The following is a 16,934-nucleotide window of genomic DNA, read 5'->3' as shown; positions in this document are numbered from 1 at the left end:
GCCTTTTGGGTATTCTGTGATTGCATCTAGTTTGCAGTCATCTGCAAACTTATTCAGCTAGAAGCCCTTGGTGTTGGCCTTGACTTAAGATGTCAAACGGGCAGACCCAGCATTGAGCCCTGAGGGATGCTGCTAGTGACCATAATCTTTGTGGAGGTAGACTCCCCTATCCTAACGTCTTGGGTCCTATCATGAGAGCTACCTGGCTATCCAGTGGGTTTATACCTAATTTCATGACTTTGTCAACAATGCCCAAGTGGGGTGTTGTATATCAAATGCCCTGGCCAGGTCAAGGTCAGTATTATGCACTGTTTTTCCCTTCATCCATTGCTTTGATGACCTTCTCAGAGAAGTTTACCAGGCTGAGTTGGCATGATCTTCCCTTGATGAAATCAAACTGAGTTGAATCCAGTGTCTGAAAATTTCCCGTGCCTTAATAATGTCCGTGATAATTCTTTCCATAACTTTGCATATGAGACTAGTCTGACTTATGGGTCTGTAGTTAACTGGGTCTGTAGATGACCCGTCTTGTGTAGAGGGATGACTGTTGCAGTTCTCTATTCCCATGGCACAAAGTCTGTCTGGAGGCTATGGTTAAATACTGACTCTATTATTCCTAATAGGTTATGTTTCATCCTATTTAGGAGGCGTCCTGTGATGTTATCAGGGTCCATCAGTGTGGTATTCTTGGCCTTAGAGAGTGTGTACAGGGATAAAACTCGAGCTGAATGTGTTGGCTATATCTTTTGTCTTTATGTAGATGGCCCATTTACAAATCGTTCTGCACATTGTTGTGCACTACCTTTGAAGTTGTGGATATAGCTGAAGAAAGCCTTTATGGTTGTTCTTGGCCTTGGAGGCTGTTTCTACCTCAAATTTGGCTTTGGTAGACTTGATTTGCTCTCTGAGTTGCTGGTTTACATTGATGAGAATTTTTTATTCTGCTAAACATTGTATTTTTTAATTTTTGCCATGACTTTCTTCATTTTACTGTACAGCCTGTAGATGTTGGATTCTGATAGAGTGGCTTGTCTCTTTGAGTTTATTTTGTGCTTGGTCACAATTGTCTCTATACGTCTATTAACATGACTGCAGAGGGTGTGTGTGAGCAATTCCACATAAGCAGCAATGTTCTCAGGATTTGAGATGGCTTGGAATTTTGCCAGGCTATCACTTAATAGTAGGAGATTTGTTTTACAATAGTTTGCAAGGTTAGCAGGTGTCCCAGGTATTATTTTTATTTCAAAGGAGACACCCTTATGGCATGGCCTTAGCAGGAAGGACATTACAGAAGGAGTGGCTGCAGCATTCTTCCATGTTAGTCAGGGCCAGATCCAGTATGTTAGCATCCTTAGAAGCAAGTTTGATTATCTGGTCTGGGAGTTTATGTTGACAAAGACCAGGAATCTGTGTGCCTGCAAGTCTGGGGTCGAGTATGATTCCTGCCTTATAGTGGGATAGTCACCCATGAATATGGTATTAGGATGAATGGTGAGTGCCTTCAGTAAGTTTAAATATGTGTTATGGGCATACCTGTCAACCTCTCATTACAAAATAACTGGACAAAACCGGAAATAATGGGAGGGGGGCAAAAAATTAGGACAGATTTTAAATATTGCTGATATAAACCTAGAAAGTTGCTAGAATGACAGATTTATGCATTGTTATGCATTTTCTGAAGGATTTGAAGTCTGAAGCTTGAAAGTCCATCATTATTTAGTGGCTTCAATCCTCAATAATCTGTCAGAAAACCACAAATTTTATGAGGAAGAGACCACAAATAAGAGGCAAATATCTAGACAGTTGAGAAGTGTGGTTATAGGTTTCCTGGGCCTTAGACGGGACCTATAGCTTGGCAAGGATATGGTTAGAACTTTACTTATAGTGATTTGGATGTGAAGAAGGTGAAGTGCATTGTCCTGTTTGACTAGCCTTGAGGTATGTTTGCTTTGATGTAAGTTGGGGCACCTCCATGTTTAGTCTCTGATTGTATTGTAGCAGGTCTAAATGTGTGGATGACATTGTATCCCTTTACTACTAAGGTGCTGTTCCCAGCTTTAAACCACATCCGGACAGCTGCACAAATGTCTGCATTCTCCATGGTGAAGAGAACTTGGAGAGAGTGGAGTTTCTTGTTTAGACTCCTGGCATTGAGCAGTAACAAGTTTAGATTTTCCAGGGTTTGTTTTGCTATGTTGGAAGGTTTGGTAGTTTGGCGTTGCTTAAAAAAGTCACAATGGGGAAGATCGTGTTTTATCCAGTTAATCCTACAGGGGACAGTAACAGACCATCCCTTGCAAAGCAGCTTGGTCTGACGACCAAGTCCACCCATGTTGAGAAATATTGTACCCCCTTAGAGAAGCACCAAAAACTAAGCCAGTTATTACAGTTGATCAACATCTGGTTTTATTGAGGCATCATCCTTGAAGATAATGTGATGCTCAATGCTGGACTAATACCAGCCTGGAACACATAATTCAAGAGTTCCATCATGTTTTGCTTCATGTAGTCTAAGGAGGTATATTGCCTACTTGTACTTGTGATCCAGTGACCTGAATGCTTACAAGACCTGGCATATCCTGGCCCTTGATAGGCAACTGACTGTGACTTTCGACTTACTCACTCTGGTGAGTGGGACATCTGTATGTCTCACTGTGATGATGTGAGGGATTGCCAGCTGTGCCAGCAGATGTAGGGCAGTGGATGTGTAACATATGCCAGCAGAGCTAGCTGGAATTTTGTAAAGAATTACATGTCATTTGTATACCAAACTGATTTGCACAGACATTTGTTTTGAAAAATGTATTTGTAAAGTTGCTTGTGTTAAAAAATATACCAACAGTGGGTCCTGACTGTATTGTAACTGATTAAATGTATATGTTTTAACAGAGGATACTGGATGAGAAGAGGTTAAGCTCACTCCCAGCTAACTTTGAAAAATATTGTGATGAAGTCCACTATTGGGTGGACGAAAGCACTCAGTCTTTTCAATAAACTGGTTTTAATGAAGAAATTGTGAAGGCTGGATGGGTCTTTATAATCCTGGGACTCTTAGTGCACTAGTGGTGTTTTCCTTTTTCTTTAGTTGTTGTGCAACTTTGAAAAATAGTAAGAAATTAAATTACTTAATTTAGACCATAAAGATTGTATCTTACAGTTTACATTGCAGCCAGAGACAAAAGTACAAGTCAAGTACTAGTAGGCCATCTGTATTGTGTTTAGCAATGAACTAATTGGTACTGTGGAAGGGCAAAAATTTCAAATTGTTTTATGACTTTCAATGCTATAACACATGTCAGCAAAGCTCTGTATGGTAACACATATGTGCTAAATTCTGTTTCTGTTTCTACCAATGGGGATAAGCATGGGAACTAGACGTCAGATGACCAGATGTATGTGATGTCATTCTATAATCTAGGACAAAAATTATATTTTAATACTAGATGAAACTGAAGTCTAATTGAACTCTGTTTTTGAAACATGACATAGAAGAATCACTCACTTACTTCATCTTGCCTTGCTCTAGTAAGTGAACCAGGGAATAGTACTTCTTTAGATCAGACAGGAAAATATAGTGAGATTAGTTAAGTGCTGTTTTTCTGTATCTGTGTGAATCTGTTCATCTGTGTTATTTTAATATTTCCTGTGATTGAAACTCTGGTGTTTATTGTAAATATGTATGTAGTATTTTCATGTTCTTTCATTATTGTTATTAAATATATTATTAAATATATTTAAACTTTTCATTGTGGCTGGTCTTTTGAGACTTTTGAGAGTACTCATATCTGTTTGGTGACTTTGACCACTCCTGAAAGCCTTACTGCGTTGGTCAAAATGCTATCATTTATACTAATATTAATTTCACTCTGTATAATTGGGTACCCTTGTAAGAGCCTTAGAGTAACTGGCTTTGGAGTGTCTGGTGACAGTAACTGTCTTATAGTCTGGGTATAGCTAGTAAATCTGTGCCAGCCTTTCCTGTGCCTGTATGTGTGTGTGTGTGTGTGTGTGTGTTTGTGTCTGTGTGAAAATCAAATTTCAAAGAGTGTGTGTGTCAGCTGTATAGAGCAGGGACACGAAGCACTGGTTTCACAGAGAGGGTGCTGGAGGACTTGGCTTGGACACTTGGCTGAGGACTCAACTCTATAGCTGTGCCAGTGGGGAGGCTTACTGTGGTACCTGGAGGGAGACATAAAGAGAAAATGCAGACCCCAGACTGAGTGTGTTCCCTGTGTGCTCTTAAGGGAATTGTGCTTGATACAGAAAGCTGCATCTGGAAGTACTGGGTGTATCCATTTTTGTTCCAAGTGAATGTCCATCTCCAGTGTCAGTGGTGAGGATTCAGGCTCCTTGATTACTGGCCCAGAGAGGGGATGCTGCACTCACAATGGAGTCTCCTATGACCAAAATACTCAGTTGTGTGGTGACTTGCCTCATCGATTTAGAAGTTGAGGCTACATGAGTTGTGGCTGTGTGTGTTGGATTTTTTGGGGCTGCCAAAGATATTTGTTGTAGGTGCAATGTTTGGAAGGTCTTTGGGATTTAAGAAGATTACATTTTAGAGCTGCCACATATGTGTGTCTATGTGTCTGATCCGTACTGCATGTGGCGTGGTAAAGTGTGTGTACATTACTAACCTGGTTGATATTATGTGTGCTTGTACATGACAGCAATGAAAAAAGCTTACCTTGGAGATGTTTTCTGGTTATGTATTTTCTGTGAAATGAAAATTCTCTGTGTATTGAATTGTAAGTGCTAAATTATTGGCAAAATGGAGAGGATTTGTAAAAGCTATAACAGTTCTCCAAGAACATTGTGTAGCCATGACCAACATCTACTTACACTGCAGCAGTACATTTCCACCCTCTTGAACTAGCCACCCATCTCACTCAAAATTGCAAATGCCATTTGCCACCCTGGTTGCCTTCAGAATGTCTGTAGCTCAGTCGCAGCTATCTAGCCACTGTGTGGCACTCCCACAGTGGTGGACAATTTGCTTTTATTATTGTAGATCTTTTAGCGGTCATGATGGCGAGTGTTTGGTATTGCATGCCCACATCTGACAAAGTTAACTTTAAACGAAAACGTATTGTGACAACAGATTGTGTCAACGTTAATGTTGTAGCAGAATAAACTTGTTGGTTTGAATCTCCCTCCATGGCTTCATTGTTTCGCCTTACATCGCATTTTCTTGCATTTACTGGTGTCATTGTGCTTTGGTGATCACTTTTGGTTATAGATATCCATAAGGCTTAGTAGATATAGCAAAAGAAACTTAGGTAGAGGAAACACCCCATTGAAAACTATGATGGATCATTTTACAGACATGCAAGACAGGTGAAGAACTATAATTTTTATAATAAGACAACTTATAGAGAGGTTCCAGGAAGTGGAATGGAAAACATATAACAAAAATGCTTGTTTCAGAGAATTCAGATCAGGAGGTAAAATGTTGGGTTAGTATCCACTGCAGAAAATAAATCGCCTGTAAAGTGGCAAGTACCTTTTGAAATTATATATAGAGTAAGTGAAACGAATTTTAAAGTGAGTCAACCAGGATAAAGGAAACCACAAGAGTTATACCATATAAATTTTCTGAAACCATAGATTGAAACTGATGTTTTTGTGGTAGGTATATTTGCAAGAGGAACTAAGATGACCCTCCCCCCTTTACTGCAGATTCCCAAAATCAAAGTAGGGGAGACATTATCCATGTTTTTAAAAAAGTAAAATAATTTGTACTTAGGAAAAAGGACATATTCTCTGAGCTGCTTGATAAAATCAGTTTAATCCAGCACCATACAGAAACCATGACTGGTGAGAAAAGTACATTTGAAACTAAACCATATACCACAGTCCCAGTGTCAGGCAGTAAGGGAAGAGGTACAAAAATGCTTAAACTTGGGGTCGTAGAAGAATCTCATAATGAGTAGAATAGTCCAGATTTTCTGATCCCCAAGCCTAATGAGTCCATAAGATTTTGTAATGACTTCAGAAAGTTAAATAATGTATATACATTTTATTCATAGTGCATTCCTGAGCAGATGAATTTATTGAAAAATCTGGTAAAGATAGGTTTCTGTCCACTTTGGACCTAATCTAAGGTTGTTGACAAATTTCACTAGAACTACAAGCTTAGAAAAGATGGCATGCTGTACATTTAATGGGCTGTTCTACCCCAGAGTTTTGGTTTTTAGTCTCTGTAGGGTACCCAGAACATTTTTGAGGCTGATAGCATCATAAGACCATGTACCATATATGCTGAAATCTACCTGGATGACATCATGACATCATATTCTTTTTAGACTGGAAATTCATCTCCCTAAAGTAGAAAGAAAACATGTTTTAAATTCCATGCAGCATGCTAGATAGACCATTAAGTTAAGTACAATGTATGCATGAAAGAAGCCTCTATTTGAGCTGTGTATTAGGCTGAGGGATTGTGAAACCACAGCTGAAAAAGTTGAGAAAGTTCCACAAAAAACAGGTTAAGCCGTTCTTATGCCTGATCAACTATCATGTGCAAATTTGTCCATACTTTTGCTGCCATTACTTTTTCCCTGAGTGACCTAAACAAGCAAAAAGCTCCAAAGAAAGTTAATTGAAAGCTGTTATAGAACAAGTCTGCAGGAAAGTGAAAAGTCTTGTGTGTTCAGAGCCTGTACTGATAACCCCTGACCTGATATACACCATCGCCTCTGAAGTGGGCATATGTGCAGTATTGTTCCAGACGATATAGGAAGAGGAGTTTCCCTTATATTACATGAAAAGAAAGCTCGGCAATGCTGAAAATGTATTCAACAATATAAATGGAATGTCTAGCAGTGTTGGGAAGAGTTTTTATACTTGTTACAGACTATGCCCTTCTCCAGTGGTTTTATGGACCAAAGATAAAAACTCTAATATACTCACAAGGTGACAGTTTGACTGTTGAAGTCTCCTATTTATCAAACCTGAAAAATTCCTGCTAACGTAGTGTCACCACATTCTTGCTAAGGTGTTCCACTCAGGAGACCTCTACAGTCAAGTAGAAAAGGTTTTCAATTTGGGTATCCTCCAGGGATATAGATCCTTCTTCCTTACGTATGCCTGTTGCTGTTCACGACCTTTTGTGAACCACTTTTGATACTGACCTTAACTATTCCTTTTGTCAGAGCACATTTAGCTGCTTTTTTTCTAATTTCTGTTTAGGTCAAGATTCCAAACCCTTACCGGTGCTTCCAAGCTGGTGACATACTGAGTAACAGTTTGTTTCTAACTCTCCCAGTACAAAAACAGAAACTCAGGAGAGAAGGCCAGTAGACTGGTGTTTAAGGGTAAATTTCACTAGCTGACTAGTAAGTGCACTGCCTGAATGCCAAGAATAAAGAAATACTAAAGTCCTGGAAAAAATCAGCGACATAAAGTGAGGAAGAAACACTGACTGGAGCGGGTTCTTCAGCTGTTTAGCAAAAAGCAATGCAACCTTTAGACATGACTTCTAGTAACCTACATGAGGATATAAGACAACTGCATACAGACCTGGTTAAAATAAACAACAAACTGATGGAGTATATCAACACAAACAACAAAAGGCTGGAAAAATGGAAGATGCTTTAAACAGATATTCAGATGAGATGATAAAGCTGCAAAAATCAGAGGATGAAATGAAAAAAAAGGCTGGCTATGATACTGCTCAGGAAGAGATGTTTAAAAAAACAATGGAATTAGAGGACAGAGCATGTAGTGAAAACCTGAGATTTTCAGCTATACCAGAGAAGCTGGAAGGAACAGGCTGCATTAATTTTATGAAAGAACAAATAAGCAACTAGACTGGTATTCCACAGCAGGAGTTGTTAGTTGAAAGGACACAATGTATGTATGCTCCAAACCTGGCTATAAGAAAGCAACCTAGGCTTTTAATAGTAAAGATGCAATCCTGCTACCAGAATATTCTGACAAAACTGTGGCAGAAGGGCAAGATATTAAAAGTGAGAGACAGCCTAGTGTTTATGGAGAATGATTGCTCATTGTACACCAGGCAGAAGAGGAGTAAATTCATTCTACTATTCGGGGAATGTCAAGATGCAGGTGTGAGATTCAAACTGCTGTATCCCGCTGTCTTTAAGGTATTCTTCCCTGGAGGGACAAAATCATTTTTTGATGAAGTGCATGCTGAGGAGGAAATACAAAAGTTTGTCCAACAAAAAGTGAGCTGTGAAACAGAAGGATATTATGCTTTTTGTTCTTTTGATAATAAAGATCACAGAGAGACACTACCTGTAAAACCTTTTCCAGTATTTTAACAGAAAATGTTGCAGAAAAGGAAAGGAGCATGAGAGTTGATTAGAAGAATCGAGAGTGTGTTTGAAATGAAGCAGAGGCAGGATTTGGGCGATGGAGAAGAGCAGTAATAAAACCAATAGCTTAATGTGGGATTACAGTGCAGTAATTATATTTGTGAAATATGACAGAACAAGATAATCTGGAAATATTGGACTTTTTCAAAATGTATTGGATTTGTAGGGGACTGTAAAGTATATGCCCTACTTCATGCCATTAATGTTTGGAAAATGCTTTGGGGAGGAGAAGAGAGGGGAGAAAGCTAACTGTAAGTAAATAAAACATTTTCTTTTTTTAATAGTACTGTATTTATGGTGTATAGTATTCTTTGCATGCTATTTTTAATTATAATGGGGATTGTAAGAAGGTGCTTTTGTTTTTTCTTTTTCTCCCCTCTTCTCTCTTTCTTCTTGTACAGTTTTGAGAAATACAAACAATGTAATGAAAAAAGTGCCTGGTTAAAAAGGCATGACAAAGTTAAAATGAATGTGCTTTTTTTCTCATTCTTGTTTGAGGAAATGACTAGATTAAGGACCTTAGATTGATTAGTTTTAAGAGAGAGCAAGTAAATGAAAAAGAATATCGAATAGTATGAGGCTTTTCTTTTCTAGCAAATGCATGCATACTTAGTAGCAATTCTGCAGTTGGTTTTCATGTTTTCATAGAAACAATCTGATAAAGAAAAACTGGCCATCTGGTTCTCATTTCTCTATGGAGACAATCTGATAAAGATAATCTGGAGAAGTCTGGTGGAAGGGGATTTGTAGAGGGGAAAAAAGAAAAGAGAACTTGTTTAAGACATAATGTTTTGTGAAAGCAATCCGGGGTTTTCCCAGCTGGGAAGGCTTTAAAGACAAAACCAATTAGACTTGAAGTAAAGTTTTCTCAGTTTTTTTTTTCTGAAGTGCAATGAGGATACTAATATAAACAGGTGCTTTTGTTTTTTTTTTCTTTTTCTCCCTTCTCTCTTTTTCTTCATTCAGTTTTAAGAAATGTAGGCACTGTAATGTAAAAAAAGGAGTTAGGAGAGGGAGAGAATAGGTGGGAGAGGAAAGCTCTGGTTAGGAGAGTATGACAAAAGAAAAATCAGTTTGCTTTTTCCCATGCTTGTATAGAGAAATGACTGGGTTAAGACCCTGTGTGTTATCCAGTAACACATTTATTACAAAGCATGTAAATGAAAAAGAATATTGAATATTATAAGGCTTTTTTCTGTTAAATAAGGTACCCTTAGCAGTTCTGTGTCTGGTTTGCATGTCACTAGAAGACAGATTTGATAAAGAGAAATGACTTGAAGAAAGTGTTTGCTGAAAGCATTCAAGTGCCAGATGACTGCAAGGAGTTTCCTACCCCCTGTTGTTTTGTGGCATCCTTCTCCTGGTTCCACTAGCAAGACTACATGAGAAAGCTTGCATTTAAAAAAGCTTAAAAAATCAACACAGCAACAACAACAACAGCAACTAATTCCCACTCATTCTTCCTTCAAAAGTCAAAGGAATTCCTATAGTGGGCCACAACAAGCCAGTCAAACACACATTCAAAAACTCAAACTCAGATAACACACAGATGCCTCAGATTTTCTCTGATGGGATAAAGATAGACAAAATCAAATAGTACTTACTAATAGCACAGGCTGTACCATGCATCTTAGCATGACTAACCTTTATTTTTGTTAACTCTAGCCTGTCTGTGTGGCTATCAACTTAGAATGTTTGTTCTTATTAGGAAGCAAAAACTTCAATATTTGAAGATGTACATAGTTTTGTGTGTTATTATTAAGTTAATATGTTTTAAGCTTTTTTGGGGGGTATTTGTTTTGTTTGAGAGCTTTCAAAAAACAAAAAGTTATGTAAGATGTGGCATATGCTCAAATGGATATGACAAGAAACAACTGTATAAAAGACCAACCTGCCGAACAGTATATGTACGTAACATAAAAGTTGGAACTAGACATTTAACAAAAAAGCAGTTGTACATAAAATGTGGTAATAATAACTATATGAGAATATGATGCTTTCTGTAATGTCTTTCAATCCGATAGTTTTACAGATAAATATAAAAAAGAAAGAGTAGTGAACTATATTAAAAAGTGTAGAGTGCAAATAGCTATGCTGCAGGAGAAACAACTAGAAAGAACTGAACATGTGAATTAGATGAAAGTTTTTCAGGATGGTTATTCAGCGGAATATTTGGTGCAAAGAAAAAGAGAAGTACTTATATAAATTGCAAGAAGAGCTCCAATAGTGATAGAAGAGGGGAAAAAGATAATAATGGAAGATATATAGTACTAAGGGGATACTGGCAAGGGAGGAGGATTACACTGGAATGCATTTTCATTCCACCTAAAACTGTTGTAATGGAGTTTAAGAAAATTCTGGGAGAGAAAATCAGCTTCCAGCAAAGAATATTACTTATAGATGGAGAATGGAATTTGGTTTGCAACAAGGAAGATGTGTCCAGGGGGGGTGGTGTTAGAAGGGAAAATATAACAGAGGAGGATAGATTTTTGAAGAAATTTATGAAAATGTTTGGCATGGAATATGTGAATTCAGTCCTAGGAGTTTGGAGTGAATTTACATATTATTCTCTAAGATACAAAAACTGGGCTAGGCTAGACAGGATTTATATCTCACAAGAACGTGTGCATTTAATTGAAGGTCTTGAAATGCACCCAATAACTATTTTAGATCGTCTGCCAATAATAACTAAAAAACAATTCAAGGTAATGAAATAAAAGTGAGACACTGGCATTTTCCCACATATCGGTTGAAAATAGAGGAATTTAAGGAGTGGGTTTTGGAATTATCTCAGGAGCTACTAGAGAAGATAGAAATTTCTGCTGAAAATGTAGGTAGGGACCAAGATAAAATTAAAATTGAGTTTAAAACTAGGGTGGAAATAAATGAAAGGGAGATATGGTTAAGAAGTAATGAGAATTATTTAGAGGGACTGACAAATGTTGAAGTATTGCAAAATAAGGGGAAACTTTCAGAACAAGAAAAGGAGCAACTGCAGAATACTAAACAGGAAATAAAGGATTACCTTGATAATATGCACAAGTTTAGAAAGATTACTGTTAAGAAACTGTTTTTGATAATAATTGTAGAGCACAAAAACTTTTAGCACAACAATTCAGGCAACAGAAAGTGGAAAGGGCTGTCCCCAGTCTTAGCGAGCCTATAACAAGGAAGTTAACAAGAGATCCTGTAGAAGTATTAGAAGTGTTTCAGAGATTTTATGAAAGTTTGTATAAAGCAAGGAAATATGGAAATCAAGAAAAGATGCAGAGAGAAATGTTTATGGAAGAATTAAATAAGCCAAGGTTAGAGGTAGATGAGGCTCAATTACTAACCATTAGGATAGGAAGACATGAGATAAAAATGGCTGTGTATAGCCAATCTACTGGAAAGTCCCCAGGAATAGATAGTATTTGGAAGCTAGGAGGGAAAACACTGATAAAGATCTGGAATGTTTTGTTTAACAATATTTTAAGAGGAGGAGCAGTACCAGTATCCTGGAAGAAGGTAGTGGTGACGGTAATACCTAAAGAGAGTAAAGATCCATTGGATCTAGCTTCATACAAGCCCATTTCAATACTAAACCATGAGTATAAAGTTTTATGTCTATAATGATTAAAAGAATGGCAAAAATGGTACCAAAATTGATAGATATGGATCAGTGTGGTTTTCTGGAGCAGAGGCAAACATTTGATAGTATTAACAGAACATTGATGATCCAGAGGGAAGCAGAATGTAAGAAAATATCACTGTTATTGGTGGTTCTTGATGCAGAGAAAACATTTGACAGAGTAGACTCGGACTTCATGAGCAGGGCAATAGAAGCATTTGCTTTCCCTAATACAGTTATATGGTTGAATAGAAGTATATATTAGGGATTGGAGGCAAAAATTAAAGTGGGTGGAGTCTTCTCTGTTAACTTCTGCTTGAGTAGAGAAACCAAGGCAGGGTTGTCCACTTTCCTCTTTGTTGTTTGCACTATAGTTAGAACCATTGGCAAAGAAAATAAGGTAATCAGAAATTCAAGGCTATAATTGGTATGGTAATCAAGAAAAGCTGGTTCTGTTTGCAGATGATATTATCTTATACATGACAAAACAAGAAAGGGACATTACTGTGTTGGGGTACATTTTAAGACAGTTTCAGATCTTCTCAGGATACAAAATTAATGAAGCTAAAACAAAGGCAATAGCAATAAATTATGTACTCACACACAAATTGGTCTAACAATATCCATATTTATGGGGAGATGATACAATTAAGTATTTAGGAGTATGGATTAGAAATGGCTCAGTTGTGGCAGCTAAGGATATGTGGGAAGAGACTAAACAGAAGATAATACAAAAATTGAGCAACTGGAAGCTTTGTTATATGGATATGGATACTAAGATACAAGCAATTAAAATGTTTTTAGTCCCTTTAGTCTTATACACAGGTCAAGCATATTTTTGTCAACCACAGGAGAAACTGTGGATAGCAATTAAAAAAGAGTTGAATGATTTTATCTGGAAAGGGAAGACTGTAAGGGTAAAGTGGAATAAGCTGATTCTTCCAATAGAACAAGGCAGATGGACTATGATTCCCCAATTTGATGGGGTACTTTAGAGCAACACAGTTAAGACTCTTATACATAGCAGAAGCAGAAAACTATAATTCAAAGTGGAAAGGAATGATGAGATGGGGGAGCTTAAGAAATAAATAGAGATTGGATTTTGGATGCAGACTGTTAAGGATAACAACAAAAAATCATACAGAATATTATATTCATAAAATAGCAGGGAGTATTCTAAGAACTAAACCAGCATGAGACTGGAGAAAAGAGATTTTTCCGATAGGGATGACTGTGGTTACAGATAATAGGCAAGAGGGGGCTGGAATTTATTGGAGAAAACTGATAAAAGGAATCAAGGTATTGGGAGCAAATAACTAGAAAGGGAAAGGTAATAGAATGGGAAGAGGACAAGAACTTATTTGGACTGCAGGTTAGAGACTGCCTTCCCTATCAAGGATTGATATCAGAGTACAGACAAAGAGAAAGAAATAGGGGGGTCCTAAATGAAAGACCAGCACTGGTGGAGTTTTTAATAGAATCTGGAACAGAAGCTGCCATTAAAAAAGGAATAATTAGTAGAACATACAAAATATTGCTTGATAACTATAAGACTCAATCAGAGGAGCTTAGAAAGGATTGGGAAGAGAGAGAGACTGGATAAGCAATTCACAAAGAAACAATGGGGAGATAGATATATGTATATCTCCCAAATATGCAACAAAGTCTAGAAGATTTAGGATCTTTGCCTGGAAGTGTTTACATAGGCATTTTTATACTCCAAGTAGACTCCAAAGAATTTTTCCTTAGGTGGATAGCAAATGTTGGAGGTGTGACGGGCAAGAAAGAGGTGGCTGGGAACATATTTTTTGGGAGTGTAATGAGCTGGCAGACTTTAGAGATTCCCTGCAGACTGCTGTGCTGGAGATGTTGGGTGAGTGGATTGGATTGTCTGGAGAGATGGGTTTTTTTTGAGCTATGATACAGAACCAGAATTGCCTAGACACACAGTAAAGCCTTGCTGAGTCTAATTATGATGGCTGCCAAAAAAACAATTACTAGAAAATGGAAATCAAAGTCTAGACCAACTTTCCTAAAAGTAGTGAATATAGCAACAGAGATAAAACTGTAACTGGGATCTTTAGAAAAGGGGAAGGAGCTAACTACATAGGAAAAATGGGAATTGTGGGAACAAAAATGCAGTGAAGGAGTGGGGTTTAAGAGGCAGGATTTGAATGAACCATATAATGCTTAACTGACAATGACTGGATAGATTATAAGTGATGTATAATGTTTCCAACAGTTGTTTCAGTGGTGTCTGTGATGTATAATGATTGCAACTAAAGTGGTGTCAGTGTTTGTTTTTCACTTATATAAATGTGAGATTGCTTTTCACTTATATAAATGTGAAATTGCCTATGTCTTAAGCAGTAATTTAGTAAAGATGTTTAGTGAAAAAAAATAAAAGAAATTCCAATATATATATATATATATATATATATATATATATATATATATATATATATATATATATATATATTGTTAGGAAAACATACCTTCACCCATTCTGTTGAGGCAACTCCTTCATGGCTAACTCATTTGCATGTCTGAGCTACAAATATATTTTTAACCCCTTCATACTTTGTCTTCACAAAGAAGGGGTCTGACTACACAGCAGCTCTTCTTCATTCTAGAAGTAGCTTCAGAAACTTAATTAAACCAGTAAATTATTTTGTCAGTTTAGTATTTTAATCAAGGAGGGCATCATCACTACGTGGGTGCATACAGCAAACTCACTTAATATGCAGAAATGAATAAAACCACGTGGAAAGATTATCACCTGTTTCCTTTACTTCTCTAAAGGACATGCCTTCAGAATGGTTGGCAAACAGTACCTTTCCAGAATGCTTTAACTGTATTGTTTTTCTGTTACAAAACATTGGCAAATTGGTAAATACTAGGTAATTAGTCTGCAGACTATTACAAGCCTAGCCAACAATCGGAGATCAGAATCAAACCCTGCAGCTTGTATATGTGAGGGGAAGATCTTAACCATTACATAAACTCAGCCTCAAAGTATTTTGTATGATACATTTTCAAACAATTGCGGATAATGGCAAAATATGTAGTCATCTGTAGGCAGTAATGCACTCTGATAGGGAAACGTATATAGATTATTTCATAATGTAACATATTCATGTTATGTGAAGAAAATGAACAAGTTTTTTCTATAACTGTTCTGCCTAACAGTGATTTAGTGGGATTTAAACCTGTAGACAGTCAGTCTCCATTTACAGTGCTAAATTGCTTAGCCAGTTGAGTTTATGGATGTGGAAAACTTTTGCAAGGATAACACAGAGCAGATTACACCAGAGCTGTCACTATATCAGCCTTCTATATAATGTGTTCCTGTGTAAAATTTGTGCAGCCGCTACTTTGTGTTCCCAGATAAAATTTATTAAACATTACAAGTTTGAGGTGACCTGTAAATCCGTATCTTCCATTCAAGCCACAGTTATCTAGGACATGTACCTACAAGGCTGCCATACTTAAGGAGTGAGGTGGGAACTCTCCCCTAAGTGTTCTAGCAGCCCGAGCTCTTTGAAATCAGATACAAAAGTTAAGCTGTGGCAGCAAGACACTTGCATCCTCCATCCCATCTTCCTTCTTTCTAATTATATTTCTTTTGCTTGTTTCAGAACTGGAGTTTTCTTAGTGTGCATTGCATTATACGAGTAAGGGACGGGATTTGACAGCTTGGGAAAGTTTTGTTTACCAGATGATCCTTACTGTTGCTGCAGCTAAGGAACGGCTCACAGTTCCTGCACTTTGATGAATACCCATAACTTTCATACAAGTACCATTTTTCTTTAGGTCTTCATTATGACTGTGTTGGCAATGATATAAGAAATTGCTGTCAAGCAATGGGTGAAGACAGTTATCAAATGCTGCCAAGACATTTAAAGAATACATCAGGGTTCTCTCTACAATTTTCCATTGCTGCAGATTTTTGAAGTTTTTATACGGTGAAAACATTTTTAATAAGAAATACTTGGTTAAATCTGTTTTTATTTTCTTTCAAAGGTGCAACCTGGGTATCATCTTTTGACTGCTGTTTTGCATATATAAAATGGTAGGTTAATACAGCCCACAAGCACCATAGTGTGTCATACTTGGACTATCCCCTCCCTCTGGACTGCTCTGTGGTATATTTGATTGGAGGTTAAAAAAACAAATTGGCATAAACTGAATGCACTGCTATTTGTTTTTCTTATTCCTTTTTTTTTTTGGCTAATGGCTGTGCTGGCTTTATTTCATTTTCTTTCTGCTGCCCCCATTAGGGGTCACCACAGCTGATCATCTGTTTCCATTTCTTCTTGTCCGCTGCATCTTGCTCTGTCACACCAACCAACTGCATGTCCTCTCTCACACATCCATAAACCTTATCGTAGGCCTTCCTCTTTTCCTGTTACCTGGCAGCTTCATCCTTAGCATCTTTTTCCCAATATACTCTGCATCCCTGCTCAGCACATGTCCAAACCAACGTAATCTTGCCTCTCTGGCTTTGTCTCCAAACCTTCCAACCTGAGCTGACCCTCTAATATACTTATTCCTAATCCTGTCCACCCTCGTCACACCCAGTGCAAATCTTAATATCTTTAAGTCTGCCACGTCCAGCTCTGACTCCTGCTTTTTTGTCAATGCCACTGTCTCCAACCCATTTATGAAATAGCCGGTCTCACTACCCTCTTGTAGACCCTCCCTTTCACTCTTACTGATACTCGTCTGTCACAAATCACTCTGCCACCCACTCCATCCTGCCTGTACTCTCTTCTTCACCTCTCTTCCACACTCACCATTACTCTGAACTGTTGATCCTAAGTATTTAAACTCATCTACCTTCGTCACCTCTACTCTCTGCATCCTCGCCATTCCTCTATCCTCCCTCTCATTCACACACACACATATTCTGTCTTAGTCCTGCTGACCTTCATTCCTCTTCTCTCTAGAGCATATCTCCACCTCTCCAGGGTCTCCTCCACCTG

The 16,934-nt window shown here is 37.7% G+C and overlaps 1 protein-coding gene across 1 annotated transcript in view; it reads left to right on the top strand.

The window, feature by feature from the left end:
- Window positions 1-16,934, top strand: part of IFT74 (intraflagellar transport 74) — a 2,643,271-nt gene that overhangs the window by 1,017,403 nt on the left and 1,608,934 nt on the right. The window lies entirely within an intron of this gene.

The sequence above is a fragment of the Protopterus annectens genome, chromosome 2.part0 (assembly GCF_019279795.1).
Source record: "Protopterus annectens isolate FY-2018-M chromosome 2.part0, PAN1.0, whole genome shotgun sequence".
Lineage (NCBI taxonomy): Eukaryota > Metazoa > Chordata > Ceratodontiformes > Protopteridae > Protopterus > Protopterus annectens.
This window is presented reverse-complemented; position numbering and strand designations above follow the sequence as displayed.